The sequence below is a fragment of the Callithrix jacchus genome, chromosome 1, assembly GCF_049354715.1.
Source record: "Callithrix jacchus isolate 240 chromosome 1, calJac240_pri, whole genome shotgun sequence".
NCBI classification, from domain to species: domain Eukaryota; kingdom Metazoa; phylum Chordata; class Mammalia; order Primates; family Cebidae; genus Callithrix; species Callithrix jacchus.
The window spans coordinates 62,538,103-62,553,894 of NC_133502.1; the positions used below are offsets into that span (position 1 = coordinate 62,538,103).

At 45.3% G+C, this 15,792-nt stretch overlaps 1 long non-coding RNA gene and 1 other non-coding gene across 2 annotated transcripts in view; both read right to left on the reverse strand.

The window, feature by feature from the left end:
• Window positions 1–3,061: 3,061 nt before the first annotated feature.
• On the reverse strand, window positions 3,062–3,188 carry LOC118148421 (small nucleolar RNA SNORA51). The gene has a single exon (XR_004735225.1). It is a non-coding gene; the product is annotated as a small nucleolar RNA SNORA51 (small nucleolar RNA).
• Window positions 3,189–8,512: 5,324 nt separating this feature from the next.
• Window positions 8,513–15,792, reverse strand: part of LOC128931513 (uncharacterized) — a 63,914-nt gene continuing 56,634 nt past the window's right edge. Inside the window, exon 3 of the long non-coding RNA XR_013525844.1 lies at window positions 8,513–8,680. This is a non-coding gene — a long non-coding RNA (uncharacterized LOC128931513). The remainder of the gene's footprint in view (window positions 8,681–15,792) is intronic.

A 15,792-nucleotide genomic window follows, 5' to 3' on the forward strand; every position in this document is an offset into this window, starting at 1 on the left:
CTCCAGGATTATGTCAGGGAAATGGCCAAGTATAATGGCTCACGCCTATAATCCCAGCACTTTGGGAGGCTGAGACAGGAGGGTCAGCAGGAGGGTTGCTTGAGCTAAGGAGTTCCAGACCAGCCTGAGTTGCATAGTGAGAACCCGTCTCTACAAAAAATTAAAAATTAGCCAGGCATGGTGGTGTGTCCCTAGAGTCCCAACTCTTCTGGAGGCTGAGTTGGGAGAATCGCTTGAGCCCAGGAGGTAGAGGCTAGAGTGAGCAAGGATCATGCCACTGTACTCCAGCCTGGGTGACAGAGTGAGACCCTGTCTTACAAAAAAAAAAAAAAAAAATGGTGGGGAGGAATGTGGAGCTAACAGCCAAGGAGATGGAGAGGAACTACCTATGGGGTCAGAAGAAAGCCAAGCCTGCATGACATCCTTGAAGCCAAATGAAAAAAGAGTTTCAAGTAGGAGAGAGCAATCAACTGTGTCAAATGACTAAACTGGGCCAACTAAGATAAGAAGACTGAGAATCCACAATGGGATCTAGCAACGTTGTGGGTCGTGAAGACCTTTCATGAGAGCTGTGTCCACAGAGCGGTGGGCCTGGAGGCACAATTCAGGGGTTTTAATGAAGAGTCAGGAGAAAGAAATTGAAGACAGCAAGTGTATGCATCTCTGAGAAGAGTTTTGTTTAAAGGGGAACCGAAGGTACAGACCAAATGAGATACTGTGTGTGAAAGCACTTTGGAAATTATAAAAGCCCTCTGTAAATGCTGAGTGTAACTGTAAGATCTGAGACTTGTTGGATACTAAGCATATGGCTTTCAAAATATCAACCAGACTCAAGAATTTCTGTGGCCAGTTAGAGCTGCAGCATCTCAAGAAAACTGTGTTCTCACTATACCCAGAGCTGTTCCAAGTAACCACTAAATCACCAGGAAATCAGAGTTCAAAGACTCCTGACGGTGATAAGCAGTCTTCTAAACTCCTCCTTCTAACCTCCTTCTAACAATGACCCCATAAAGTACAGGAGGAGGAAAAAGCCGAGGTCTCACACACAAAGGAAAGGTACAGTTACTGATTAAGAAAAGGGTTCTTTGTTCCTTTATGGTTGCAGAGCTTTTCTTGAAAAAGTCCCAAGTTAATCAGTACATCTTATCTGATTACAGAATCAAAATATTACAAAATGAGAAATTTACGGTAAGCAATGCGTCTTCACCTAGTGCCAGTAAGAATGAACACCCCTTACGGTATCAGGGAATGTTGCAATTGATCAAAACGAGCATCTATTCTGTTCAGTTCAGAATATCATGTTAATATTTTATTCCCGGAAATATGGACAAAGGTACAAAAGTTTCCTACAAGACAGAGCCCATAGGCTCAAAGTGGGGTGTTTTATAGGTAAGGCACAGAGCCCACAGGCTTCAAGTGAGTATTTGATCTCAGGTTGCTCCATCTCTAGGGGACTTGGGTCTACTGACCACTGATAGCCAGGCTGCCCAGCTCTAAGCACTGAGAACGAGAGGGCCTTGGGTCACATTCAGAGCAAAGCAACGTGAGCTGAGCCTGAGGTGGGAAGACAGTCACCTACCCTTTCACATAGATCCGTCTACCAGTTTGTTCATTAACCTGCACCAGGCAGTACATGCCATACCAGTGCAGCCTAACAGAAACATAATGCGAGTCACAAATACAAGCCTTATATGTGATTATACATTTTAAATTTCTAGTCGCCACATTCAAGAGTAAAATGAAGCAGGTGAAATAATTATTAATAATACACTTTATTTAACAGTGTGTATGCCCTAAGACATTCCAACAAGCAGTCAATATAAAAAGTAATGAATGAGAATGTAAAATTAATTTACATTTTTTGTGGTACAAAGTCTTTGAAATCCAGGGTGGATTTGACACTTCCAGCACATCTCAGTTCAGAGTAGCCACATTTCAAGTGCACAATAGCCACCTGTAGCTAAGGGTGACCCTACTGGACAGTGCAGTTCTGGGCATGAGGATTCCACAGGAACAAACCACATCTCTTGCCTTCTAAAATGGATAGGCCCTATGGGGTAAAGAGGACTCAGACGAGTAAACAGGGCATTAGAATCACACCCAAATCAAGTTGAAGTTCATGGCCAGCAAGAAAGTAGCTCCCAACCAAATCTGACGCAGTGGGGGTCAGAAAGACTGCTTCAGGAAGTGAAATCTTTGAGGAGCCCTCCAAAAGTAACTGTCTGAGGGACTGAGAGGAAGGAAAGGGATAGCAACAGAGGAGCATTCCTGGGAATAAGCGAGAACAGGGAATGCTCTGGGACTTTCAAGTCATTCATTTTTGCCAGAATATAGAGTTTGAAGAGGTGAATAAAAACAAAACCCTCAACGTAGAGCTTGACCAGACCAGGAAGTGCTTTGTGAGCCATAATGAGAAGGCTGGGTTTCCTCCTGAGGGCGCTGGGAGTCCTGAGAGAGTTCTGAGCCGGGGTTCCTGGCTGCTCGCTTTTCTAAGCCTGTCTACTCCAGCCCAGTCTGTCACAGTGAGGAACGAAACCCCACAGAGGTGAGGTGAGCCGCTTAGGGTTTCCAACTGGCTGGTGGCAGAGCTGAGGCCGGAACTCCCATCATGGTCATGATCTCTCCAGGCCCTTCCACTGCCCGCGTGGCAGGAGCCAGGTGTGTTGGAGCAGAAGGGGAAGCACCGTTGCTCCCTGCAGCAGGTGGAGGCAACATGGTGATCACACCAGGAGGCGAGGCAAGAGGATGAGGAACTAAACCACAGGGAACAAAAGGGAGAGTACAGCTGTCCCAGAAGACAAGCAGGCAACCAGGGCCCTGCTCACCTGCCTGAGCCTGGGGGGTATAAAGGGAGAAGTGCCATCTCTGGTGAGAAGGGTAAGTGCAAGCAAGACAGGGCCATCAGCCTGGGACCTGCCAGCTGAAACTCCAGGCCTCCTCTGGAAATGCGGATGGGGCAATCTGCCTAGAAATTCAGCAAGTGAGGCAATTTGCCTGGAATGCGCTCATGTTTATTTTTGTTTAGTTTTGTTTTTTCCCTTTTTCTCTTCTCTTTCTTTTTCTATGTTCCCCCATTCACAGTACAGGCACAGGGCCTGAGCTGAGGTGTACATGGGGTGGGTTTACTCAACCGTCTCTTTTCAGATAGTCAGTGTGAGAACACTGCCTGTAGCAAGCATCAGGAGGCCTCGTGTTTGTTTTAATATAAAAATACCATTTGAAATAATGCTAGTCTCCAGGAGACTAGCAGAGCTCCTGGAGCACTTCTCAGGGTCAGAAAGGTTATGTGGTTTCTCTAACAACACCCAGGATGTTGGCGGAGAAGCCAAGGTTAGGGCCCGTGTCTTCTGTCTCCTTATCCTCCAGAGGGTTAGGACCATACCATCAACATCATCACCTAGCTATTTCACTGCTATGCCTTAATGCCCTTGAGTGTAGCTCTGTTTATAACTACAAAGCTAGCCTTTTAAACGCAAATATTCCCAGGTAGGGTCCAACCTTGAGATATCATCCATTAACAGAGATTAAACAAAATCAGGAATATGACACAGAAAAGATTAATGACCAGGGGCCAGAATGGAAGACCAGGAGGGCATTAAGGGGCTCTGAGGGCAGAAGGAGGCATGAAAGACAGCTTTGCCCTCTTTACCGAATTTCCTAGAACCACAGAGAAAATCATGGATTCTCCACTGAGCTGAGTGGCTGGAGATATGTCCTGGAGGGCTCAGGACAGCAGGACAGCAAATGGCACTTTCCCTAGGCACTGAGTAGCAATTGACCCCCAAAAAAATCAGATGATGAGGAAGGGAATCTGGAGATGGTGAGGGATGAGTCAGGAAGGGCAGTCAACACTGTCAGCACTCTAGACAAAGCTACACAGGGAGATGAAGAGGGTGGTTGCGAGGGGCCTGGGAAGAGGAGCGGGCATGGGGGGGGTCCTCCACGCAGAAAAAAGAGGACCAGAGACTGGTGGGTTGGGAAGAGCTGGGCAAGGGCAGTGGTACTGTGATGGCAGGAGAAAAGAGGATGTTTTAGGAGCAGGAGTCTGAGGCACTGGCCAGAAGCCTATGAGAAATGGTCACACTGGTAGTGGAAATGCAGGTTGGGCCTGGGATAGCATTGGGATAGTAGGAAGTATGAGAGGAACTAAGATCTGTGATCAAAAGTAATGTAATAAAGAGCAGGGACATGGAGGATAAAGCCAAGGGTGATCACCTCTTTAGGGCCTGGAAGAGGAAAGAAGGCACTGAAGGAAATGAAGACACACCCCACAAGCAGCCACTGGAACAGAGACACTCACTGGCTCGCAACACCTTATCAAGAGGGTGCAATGTGGGAAACTGATATCAACCACAACGCTTATCAGCGACTAGTCTATCAGGACCCAGCAGCTCACAGAGAACAAAGAAGTCCCCAAAAGGTGAGAACAGGTGGGTCAAGGGTAACAGCTACCTAGCTGGGACTCTGCCAAGGAGGAAACGTTCCCACGAGCACCTGCAGCACTGCTTTTCCACAAGGCCGATCAGGAGGACTGCTCTCACTTAGAGGGTCTTCCTCAGAGGATGCAGCAGGGCCTGTTTGGAGAACTGTCCTAAGCCTGCCAGGCTGAGGCAGGGCCCCTTCTCAGTTTCCCCACAGAGCCTCTGGTTGCTGTTCTGTAACATCTCTTGGGCAACCGTGTATGTCCACAGTCTCTGGCACAATGTCCCCTGTGTAATAGACAAGCCACACTCGCAAGGACAGATGGAAGGAGAGGATAGAGTCACTCAGTGTAGTTCCAGCATGGTCTTTCCCCTGCGCAAAACTATGCTATAGTAAAAGAAAACAGAATGCATTTTCCCATTATACAAAATTTGACAAAAGAAAATGCAAAACACATGCCTGATGCCAGTAGTTAGAATAGAGGTGGGGCTTCAGGCTAGGAAGAGGGGACCAGGGCAGCAACAGGAGGGAGGTTTTTGGGGGTGCTGATGCTTTGCGTCTCGGTCTGGGGCTGGTTACATAAGAAGGCTCATAATGAATTTGGTGAAAATGCATCAAGCTGCACTCTTATGGTTTGTGCATTTTTCTGTATATATGTAATACTTTTATCGAAAAGTGGGCCAGGCGCAGTGGCTCACGCCTATAATCCCAGCACTTCGGGAGGCTGAGGTGGACAGATCATGAGGTCAGGAGTCTGAGACCAGTCTGGCTACTGTGGTGAAACCCTGTCTGTACTAAAAATACAAAAATTAGCCAGGCATGGTGGTACGCACATGTAATTCCAGCTACTCAGGAGGCTGAGGAAGAATCACTTAAACCTGGGAGGCAGAGGTTGCAGTGAGCTGAAATAGTGTCATTGCACTCTGTATGAACCCAAATACAAACGGAGCATAAGATTCCATGATGAGCCACCATGACATATCCAGGGAACTAAGACTTCCAGGACAAGACACATGGGTGACAAAGCGAGACTCCATCTCAAATAAATAAATAAATATAAAAAGTGTACTTTTTAAAAGCTGTTGTAAGAGAGAGCTCTGTGTGTTTGAGTGGGAGGTCAAGAGAACTGGATAGGAAGAGAGCAAGTGATGCCAAAAGAGGAAAGGGGCTGGGTGCGATGGCTCATGCCTGTTATCCCAGCACTTTGGGAGGCCAAGGCGGGTTGATCACCTGAGGTCAGGAGTTTGAGACCAGCCTGGCCAACATGGTGAAACCCGCATCTCTACTAAAAAATACCAAAAAAAAAAAAATTAGCCAGGCGTGGTGGTGCACACCTGTAGTCTCAGCTACTCAAGAGGCTCAGGCGGAGAATCACTTGAACCCAGGAGGCGGAGGCTGCAGTGAGCCAAGATCATGCCACTGCACTCTAGCCTGGAAAACAGAGCAAGACTCCATCTCAGAAAAAAAAAGAGAGAGAGAGAGAGAGAAGGGAAAACACAGAAAAAAAAAGCCCCAAACCCCAGTCATCCTGCAAAGGGCACATGCAGCTTCTCTCCAAAGAAGGGAATCTGGTTGACAGAAGAAATTGCCAACTAACCAAGCTCACAAGGCATGGTCAGGGTGAGGGAGGCATGCCTGAGAGCTCACTGCTTGTTGTATGAAGAAAGCACCACGCACAGTCAGCAGGACAACTGGTCTTTGCAATGGTCAATTTCATGTGTCAACCTGGCTAGACCATGGTGCCCATTTGTTTGGTCAGACACAATCTGAGTGTTTCTATGAAGGCATTTTTAAAATGTGATTAACATTTACAATCAGTTGAACTTAAAGCAAACTATCCTCCATAATATGCATGAGTCTTATCTGGTCAGTTGAAGGCCTTAAGAGCAAAGATCAAGGTTTCCTGAAAAGAGAAGGAATTCCACCCCCAGACAGCAACATAGACAGTCTCCCTGAGTTTTCAACCTTCAGATGCAGTACTGCAACATCAACTCTTACCAGAATTTCCAAGCTGCTCTATTTGGACTAGCCAGCACCCACAATTATGTGAGCCAATTCCTTGTGTATGTATGCATGTGTATGTGGCATGTATAAATTCCATTGGTTCTGTTTCTCTGGAGAACCCAAATACACTTAATAGACTGTTCCTCCAGGAGCCCAGATCATCTTTCTCAGGTCTCTCCTGAAAGCAAATGAGGTGAGAAAGCACTTCAGTTTAAGCGCTGCAGCCTGAAGTCAGGAGCTCTTCTTTAAGAGAAAAGAAATCCCCAGCCAGTCCAGGGATCTAAATGCTGGCCTTTTCCTCTTTAGGCTTATCTCAGTGAATGTCACCAGGCACACTCTAGCTAGCACCAGTCTGAAAAGGGGGAAGTACCAGGAAAAGGAAATATTGAAAGAAACCTGCACATGTCCAGTTTCTCCTGCTAGGGTTGCTTATGTGACTTTTTCAGAGAGCCCCCAGAAACTCCAAATAAACAGTCACATTGTTGAACCCACCTAAACTCTGACCCAGTTAGATGCAGCGGAGAGAGTGAATGAAACAAACACGAAGGTTTGCGGTTGTTTTAATCTTCTCCAAACACTGAAATGTTGTTGAGATGTTTTATCTTCCATTGCACACGAAGGAGATTAAAAAGCCATGATAAATATCGTGCTCTCTGGGAGGGAATGCCATATATAGGGCAATATATAATTTCCTGCTCTGGTACTATTTGGGATAAGTGTTCTGGTAATGTGAAAACAGGAGGAATATTAATTTAAGATTAAAGCGCCATTGTAAGCTCTGTCGTACTGTTAACTTCTTTTCAATGTTCCCCTGAATAATTCTACCTTTGCAAGATGGAATAAGCATACAATTAAAAACTGCATTAAATAAATGAATAATTAATTAACGAATAAAAAGGACTCTGAAAATAAAATGGGCCAGGCAAATTCTAAACAATAACTTTAACAACAGGCCAGATCTTAATCCTTCAGATACTTGAAGAACAGTATCGGGGCGCAGATAGATAGCATCTCTCTGTGGATGTAGATCTAGAACTGCTATGTTCTTTGTTCACACACTGCCCAGGGATAGCTTTAGGTACAGACACTGCGGGGAACTGAGGTGCTCCAGAGCAAGGCATAATTGACCAACCTGAGCACCACCCTACCTCTTCAACTTTATCACCCATGCCGCTTCTATAATGCCTGAAATTCTACACTTTCCTTTGTCCTCTAGCCAGAAGTTCTACCAGGGTGATTCTTCCATGGATTAGGAATTCAGTTGGAAAATGCAATGTTCCCATGGGAGAAATATTCCTGTATGGGTTAAAGATTGATGGTTCATTAGCACATTGATAATGAATTCCCTAAACAGATTGCTTTCCTCCCAACACTAATTGAGATCAACCTCTTTGGGGGAGTGGGATGAGGGCGGGGGGAGTGGGATGAGGGCAAGAGGAGTGGTCCAGTGCAGCAAAGAGAAATAGTAGGCTGAGAATGGTAAAACTGCTTGAGTGTGGCCTGGAGGAGAGGCATTCTCAGAGACCAGGTAGCCTAAGAGCATAAGATTCCATGATGAGCCACATGACATATCCACCAGGGAACTAAGACTTCCAGGACAAGACACATGGGTGTATTGCCTAAGATTGCCTTGATGTGCCAAATAAAATCAATATGATTATATTCATTTTATTCGTTGAGAAATTATTAACAATCTAAGACCACGCAATAATGTGGTAAACGGGAGAGAATAAATTAAATCTTTGTTTATCTGACCCTCAAATCCATGCTCTTTCAATCATACCACCTTTCACACAGCAATATTATGAGTATGGGATGATTGCCCCATTTTTAAGATGAGCAAATCAAGGCTTTCAGAGATTAAAAGAAGAGGCTGTTTCCAGATATGAAAACATCAGGCATGTCCGGTAACTGCAAATACTCTGGGTCCTCATACTAACTGTTAACATGGCAGGAGATGAGGCTAAAATGTTGTAGGTCTGCTGGGACCAGTGGCTCATGCCTGTAATCCCAGCACTTTGGGAAGCCAAGGTGGTGGATCATCTGAGTTCGGGAGTTCCAGACCAGCCTGTCCAACGTGGTGAAATGCCATCTCAACTAAAAATACAAAAATTAGCCAGGCATGGTAGTGGGTGGCTGTAATCCCAGCTACTTACGAGGCTGAAGCAGGAGAATTGCTTGAACCCAGGAGGAGGAGGTTCCAGTGAGCCAAGATCGCACCATTGCACTGCAGCCTGGGCAACAGAGCAAGACTCTGTCTCAAAAAAAAAAAAAAAATCTTGTAGGTGAAACTATGAAAACCAGGAAAAACTGCTGATGTTGACCACAAGCAACTGAGTCAGGCTTCCAAATCCTCACCTCCAGATTCTAACAGGATATTCTGACCTTGAACTAAGTCAAGTTGCAAAGCCTGGGAAAGAGTCCAAGCTACACTTGAAAGCATTGTTTTCACTGCAAATCAGCTTGCTCTAAGGGGCATTGATAAGAGCTGCAATTAACAGCTCTGTTATCAGGGGCCAATTACCAACATAAAATCCTGCAGTTATTAAAATTATCACTTAACTCTGGGAGAGGATTATGCGATAACCTACTTTGCCAGGTGCCAGGGAAAGAATGAGAACACTGGGATTAAGGAAAGGCCTGGGACTGACACCCAAAGAATGTTCTCATGAGGGCAACTATAGGCAGGACCCTATGGAAAGTTCTCCAAGGCTGAGTGCCCACCTGACCATGCCTTCTCAGCCAACTACCGCCCCCACCCAGCTTCCACTGGGTTCTCAGGCCATCCTGCTACCTGCTCTGCTCCAGCTATTGCTCCACCTTCTAGCTCATTTCCAGCTCCCTCTCCTCCTTTGACATCCTCCTCTCCTGGCAACTTCACCTACCACACTTTCCAGACCTGCTAGGTTCAAGGAAGGAGACTCAGCAAGACCCATCTTTCCTTGTCAACCCGTTTCCCCCAACCGATGTCCATCTCCCCTGTCTCTTCTCCTTTCTAGAGCTAATCTCATGAACTCACTCTGGTTCCTGCTACACCTCACCTTTAGCACTTATGCTCTGCAGAGGGTTGTGGCAATGCCTATGCCCATCAATTAATTAAGTTTCCACCGTGTTCTGGGCACTGTGGGGGGCCCAAGTATAGAGTGGTGAACAGAGAGACATCACCTTGGCCCTGCCAGTCTCCCATGGATTGTAAATGCCTTTGAAGGCAGGGCCCAAATTGTGTTCATCTATATAATCCTGGTCCCTAGTAAGGGCCAATATACCATGCATAGTAGTAGTCCAATAGCAATATTAAAGCTAAAAGGTATAATTACAGTTTACAGAGGTCTTTGATTATAGTCTTAAAGTGCTTAGATGTTAATGACCAGAAAAGAATCAATAGGCTTTCCACTGTAGATAATACATTTGCATCTTAATGAAAACTATTAATCCCTTAAACCTCACTCTCTGACCGTACTCTCCTCTAAGTCCTAATGGCTATCATTTCCATTCCTGGGAGGCCTAAACGGGTGATATCTGAGGAAGACCCTCCAAACTATACTACATTAATAGTCTTCTATTCTAGGCAGATAAAAACTAGGCATGGTTTGTCCCATCTGGACTCCTAAAACAATAGCTAATAAATAAAGTACCCTGCATTATATTTTTCAGGAATATACAACTTGAAAGCCAAAGCCAGATTCAACCCTCAGATGTTTTTGTAAGGCTGCACATCGTTTCATAAACTGAATTTTACAAAATGCATGTTTCCGTTTGCCACAGGCCTCACCATTCTCTATTACCTTACACCTGGCCCTAATCAACAGATTTGTTACTCACCTATTCCTCCCACTAGAAACATTTAGGTTTTTAAATCTCAAATAATATGTAACAGTTTAACACTAATCTGTTTACCACAATAACCCTGTGCACTAAGTAGGGAACTGTTATTATCGCAACTTTATAGTTGAGGAATCTGAAGCCTGGGGAAGAGGTGAATGACTTTCCCATTTTTTATTAAGTTTTTTTGTGGTCTGTGTCAGCCTGGTTTGGATAATAATGGCAATCACCAATGACTGTCTCCACAGCAGTGATGACCTCTAGGGTCTGGATTCCTTCCGGGATTTTTAACCTGGTCTCCAGACACCCCTATAGAGGTACTAGAAATGAGGCTTCAAATGTTCCATGGGTCCCTCGGAATAGCACACAATTTTGTGTGGATGTGCAATATGCTGAGGGAAATGCCTGTAGTTTCATCAGCTTCTCTCGGAATATGTTACAGTGGTGTGAGGCAACCACCTGGTTGGCAGTTGTTTCCTGGAGAAGATCTATCACCAGTCCACAACGTGCAAAAGCCATCTGGCAGGGCCTGGAAGGGTCCCTGGGGTGGGGGATTACAGTTAACCAAGTAAATGAATCATTATCTGTTCTTGCCAGTAATCCCCTGGCTTATCTCTGCAGCTGGAAGATGGGAGTATAACAGGATGGAGCAGTCTAGCTGGCCCTTAGGAGTGTCTCACCTGAAAGGGGTGCCAGGCCCTTTTTGAATTATCTGCCATGAATAGCAACATAAAATATTGCTCAGGAACAAAGAAAGGGGATAGAGAGTCTCAGCAAAATGTATCAGAACCAAAGCAGGTAAGGCACTGAAAGTTTCTTCAGGATGGTGTAAGGGGGCAAATCTAGAAGGCAAAAATGGCCACACAATACAAATTCAACAGGCCTCAGCAAGACCACCAAACGAGCCCCTTCTCCTGCTGGAACTCCTTCCCAGCCTTTGTCCTCACACTCAAACTCTTCATAATGCAGCAACCTTCCCTCAATCCATCAACATCAACTCCAAAGAAAGAATGCAAATCTGGTTTCACTAAAGTCTTAAAGGATTGATGAAGCTTAATAATGTCCTACTGTGCTTTTCCCTATGGACTTTGTGTTTTATGGGAATGAAATGTTAAGTCAAAGGAATTAATCTCTACCTGTGGAATTTCTAACATCAATCCACCATTGGGTGGGAACAAGACATTTTTGTTGCCTTTGAAAGAGCCTCTGGACAGGCATGAAGAAGGGCAGCCAAATATAGACTTGTATTTAGAGTCAAGAGAACAATTAAATTATCTTATATATTGGTTTTCTTATGGGTTTCCAGTTAAAAAAAAAAATCCTGGCTGGGCACAGTGGCCCAAGTCAATAATCCTAGCGCTTTGGAAGGCCAAGGTAGGAGGAGGCCAGGAGTTTGAGACCAGCCTGGGGAACATATTACAACAAGATTCCCCTCTCTATAAAAAATGTAAAATTTAGGTATGGTGGTACATGCCTGTAGTCCCAGTGCTTTGGGAGGCAGAAGTGGGACAATGGCTTGAGCCCAGATGTTCAAGGCTGCAGTGAGCTAGAATCACACTCCTGTACTCCAGCCTGCAACAGAATAAGACACTTTCAAAAAAAAAAAAAAATCCTTGCCTTTAAAAGTGGAGAAAAGCCACTCATAAGTGGGTGTTGAACAATGAGAACACATGGACACAGGGAGGGAACAGCACACACTGGGGCCTGTCAGGGGTGGGGGACTAGCGGAGGGATAGCAAGGGGTTGGGGGATAGGGGAGGGATAGCATTAGGAGAAATAACTAATGTAGATGACAGGGGGATGGATGCAGTAAACCACCGTGGCACATGTATACCCATGTACGATCTGTACATATACCCCAGAACTTAAAGTATAAAAAAAAAAAAGAACCAGAAAAAAAAAGCGGAGAAAAGTGGTTAAAACTACCAGGTTGGTATTTCTAAGATCTTTTAGCATCTAAATATATTTTTTTAATCTATGACTCTAAAGCTTTGATCTCTCTCATTCTTATCCTGTGCAAACCCCTCCACAAGTCTTGCCAAAATGTCCATGTGCTCAAGACACATCCAAGGAAAACGACCTTTAGGGCTTCACCCTCCTTCCCTGACCAATCTTACCCACCTGAGGCCAGCATTCCAGAAGCTTCAGTGTTCACCCCTCTGTTAATAACACTGTCATGTATCTGCTGGCTCTAGCCAAAACCCTTGGGGTCATCTTGGACGTTTCTCCTCCCCTGATCCCCACATTCAAGCCATTAACAAATACCACTGGTGCTGCCCTGAGAACACAACTGGAACCTGGTCCACTTCCTACCACCAACTCCCTGGCTTCCTGCCTGGGGCAAGACATCAGCACCTCTGGTCTGGACCAAAAAACAGCTTCCTCCCTGGCTCCCCTGCTTCCATCACTCCACTTCCCCATCCACAGCAGTCAGGATGATCTTTGTAAAATGGAAGCTTCATCACATATTTCCCCATGCTTAGAACTCATTGCTCTTTCCCAAACTCTTACCAAAGCCTGCAAGACCTTATATTCGTCCAGCTCTTGCACATTTTTACATCTCCATCTCCCACCCACGCTCTGATTCATTCCCTTCATTGTACTCACTGCAATCTGAAATTATCTCTCCCATTATTTATTCAGCAAACACTCTTTGAGCACCTAATATCTGGTGATCAGGGCTTATTTTGGGTTCTGGGAATACAGCAATGAACAAAATAGATTTTTCTAAAAGCCAGCCCTTGCAGAGTTCACATTCTAGTGTTTATACACAGGAGAATTTGTTTATTTGCTTATTGACTGTCTTTCCTGCTAGAAGGTAAGCTCCTTGGGAACAGGGACCTTGACAATCATGATCACAGCTGCATCCCCTATACTTAAAACTATGACTAATTGTAGATGTCCAATAAATATTTATTAAGTGAATAAACTAAAGAACATTTCTGGATTCAAGACTGGCTTTATTCTCTGTTCAGGATGGATATCTGATTACCCTTCACTCCAGAGGCGTGGAAATTCAGCCCAGAAGCAATCCATGAGAAGGCCCTCCTCACTGGCCTTCATCCCATGCTGGGACACCCTGGGAGGCACTCCTGAGCCCACTTCTGAGTTTGAACAATTGGTCTGACCAAGGAGGATAACTGACTATTTCAAGTCCAGTGTCCAGCTCTGTCTCTCTGCCTTCCTGCAAGCCATGTGGAAACTCCCATCTTGGGGTTTCTGGCTGCCTGGGTCTCAATCATAATTCCATCCTCCCCAACTCCCTAGATGAGAGGCATCAGAGGGGGCCCTGCCCACGCTAGCCTGGGTAGCACTGGCTCTCTCCTTCGGGTGAATTCCGCAGCACCCACAGTCCATAGAAAGCCCTCCCATTCGAAGTCAACTAATTAAACTGATTGATGTTCACATCTTCAAACCCCTACTACCACCACCACCACCCTACAGACATTTCATTTCGGAGAATGGAAAGCATTCCACCAGACCCTGATGAATGAGACTCAGATTAATAACAATCTCTACTTCACAGAATGGGTTAAAGAAACTAACTGTAGAAATAATGCTTAGCACCTTCCTGTGCCAGAGCTTAAAACACTTCATAGGCAGCATAAATTAATCTTCTCCAAGTCCCCAAGAGGAAAAAAGATTTCATTATTCTCTTTTAGCCACAGAGAAAACATGGAGAATCAGCATTTCCTCCACAGAGCAGATCTGTGCCCAATCCATGGGGCTGCTACGCCCACAAGCCAAACGCCAATCATTGGACCATCCAGCCCTACCTGGGGAGCTGAAAAAGAGGAAATTTGGACACAAAACAGAGGTCTAAAGACCCCTCCAGCTGTGGCGGGAGACGACGTCAAAAAAATCCCTGCAGCTCCAGTGACTCTACCTCCTCGCTCTGTCCTTGGGAAGCACCAGTACGGTCTCTGTGAGATATAATGAGCTTTCATACTGAAAGATTCTTTCTTATCTCCCTGGGAAGCTGGGATACCTGAAGACTGTGTTTTGAAATGCATATATTGACAACCAATTACACAGCTCTGCTACTGTGCTGTAGCTCCTTTGTCAGATCGCTCTCTGGGCCTGGCTGTGATCCGCTCAGACCATCTTCATTTCCACTGGGAAGTCTCTCTCCCTTTCCAGGCTTGTCAGCGGCTCACTGCCCCCAGGGAGAAATGACATTAAGAGCAGGGGAGAAGCAGAAGGGAAGAGCGTATCAGATTTACTCTGGCTTCTGTGGAGAGCTAAGCAGCTGGAAGGTGGGGTGGACAAGAGCCCCAGGAGAGGGATTGCGCTGAGAAAGGTGATCCCTGGAGACACCTGTTCCACTGTCTGCGTCTCCTCTATCGACATCAAGTTGCTTCTCGAATATCCCTCAGGGAACATGTCAGAACGCCCTCCAGTCTGCCAGTCCAGTGCTCCATGTTCTAGCTGCGACAGGTCACATAACTCCTCTGAATATGGTCTTAGGCATGGACAGTTTAATCTGATGGCCCAACAAGGGGTCATTTAATCTGGGCCTCCTGGAAACACAATATCCTAACCTAGATATTCTTGATTTGGACTGCAGGAATTTATGAATTCCCTGAAATTACAGGCAAAATTGCCGATACATGTGAATATGCATGTTGTTCCAGAGAAAGACTTCACCATTTTCATCTGATTCTTGTTAAGGTTCTAGCTCTCAAAAATACTAATATCCAAAGGAGTGACCCCAAGGAGAAATTTTCCAACACTCTGACCTCTGTCCAGAAAATGTGGGAGAGGTGAGGGACAAGCAGGTCCTTTCGCTGTTCCCTAATAGGAGCAGCTAATGTGCATGAGAAGCTTCCCAGGTGCCAGGAATTGTTCTAAGCACACTCTGTTTATAAACACATTTAATTATCTTAGCAGCCCTACAAGAACTATGCAGTTGAGATGATCTATTACTAACCCCATTTTACAGATGATGAAATCGAAGCACCAAAGCAAGATGGGCTTTGAAACCAGCAGCCTGGCTGTGGAGTCCGTGCTCTCAATCACAGCACCACGCATGGCTGGCTGGCTGCCTGCTACACAACTGTAGGCTCCTCCTGGTGGCTTCTCTTCACCCAGGCAAAATTGAACACTAGCCTCGAGCTGCAAAACCCAACTCTACATACTCACCGTGCCAGGAGAGAGAATGATTTTGGCAAATTTTCTCTCAGAAACGATGCACTTGAGATGATCTATTATAAGCAAGTGCTTTGTAAGCTGCACAATGCTGTGTACATGTGAATTAGGATGACAAGCATGGCCTACGTTTTGCCTAATAAAGTATAATTTTTAAAACCATTCCAAGTACTATGGGATATTTCCACTTGAACCAAACTGCTTTCTGCTGTATTTGCTGTTGACCACATTTTACACTTGCCAGCCACTCCTCACAAAGTTAATTTAAATGCATGAAATCTGACATCCGTGTTGAGAAGTACTGGGAACATAAAACTTCCACAACTAGAACATCTGGCCTCACAGCAGCACAGATGTATATGCCACACATTTAATGGATTTTGTGTTCTTTCCCAG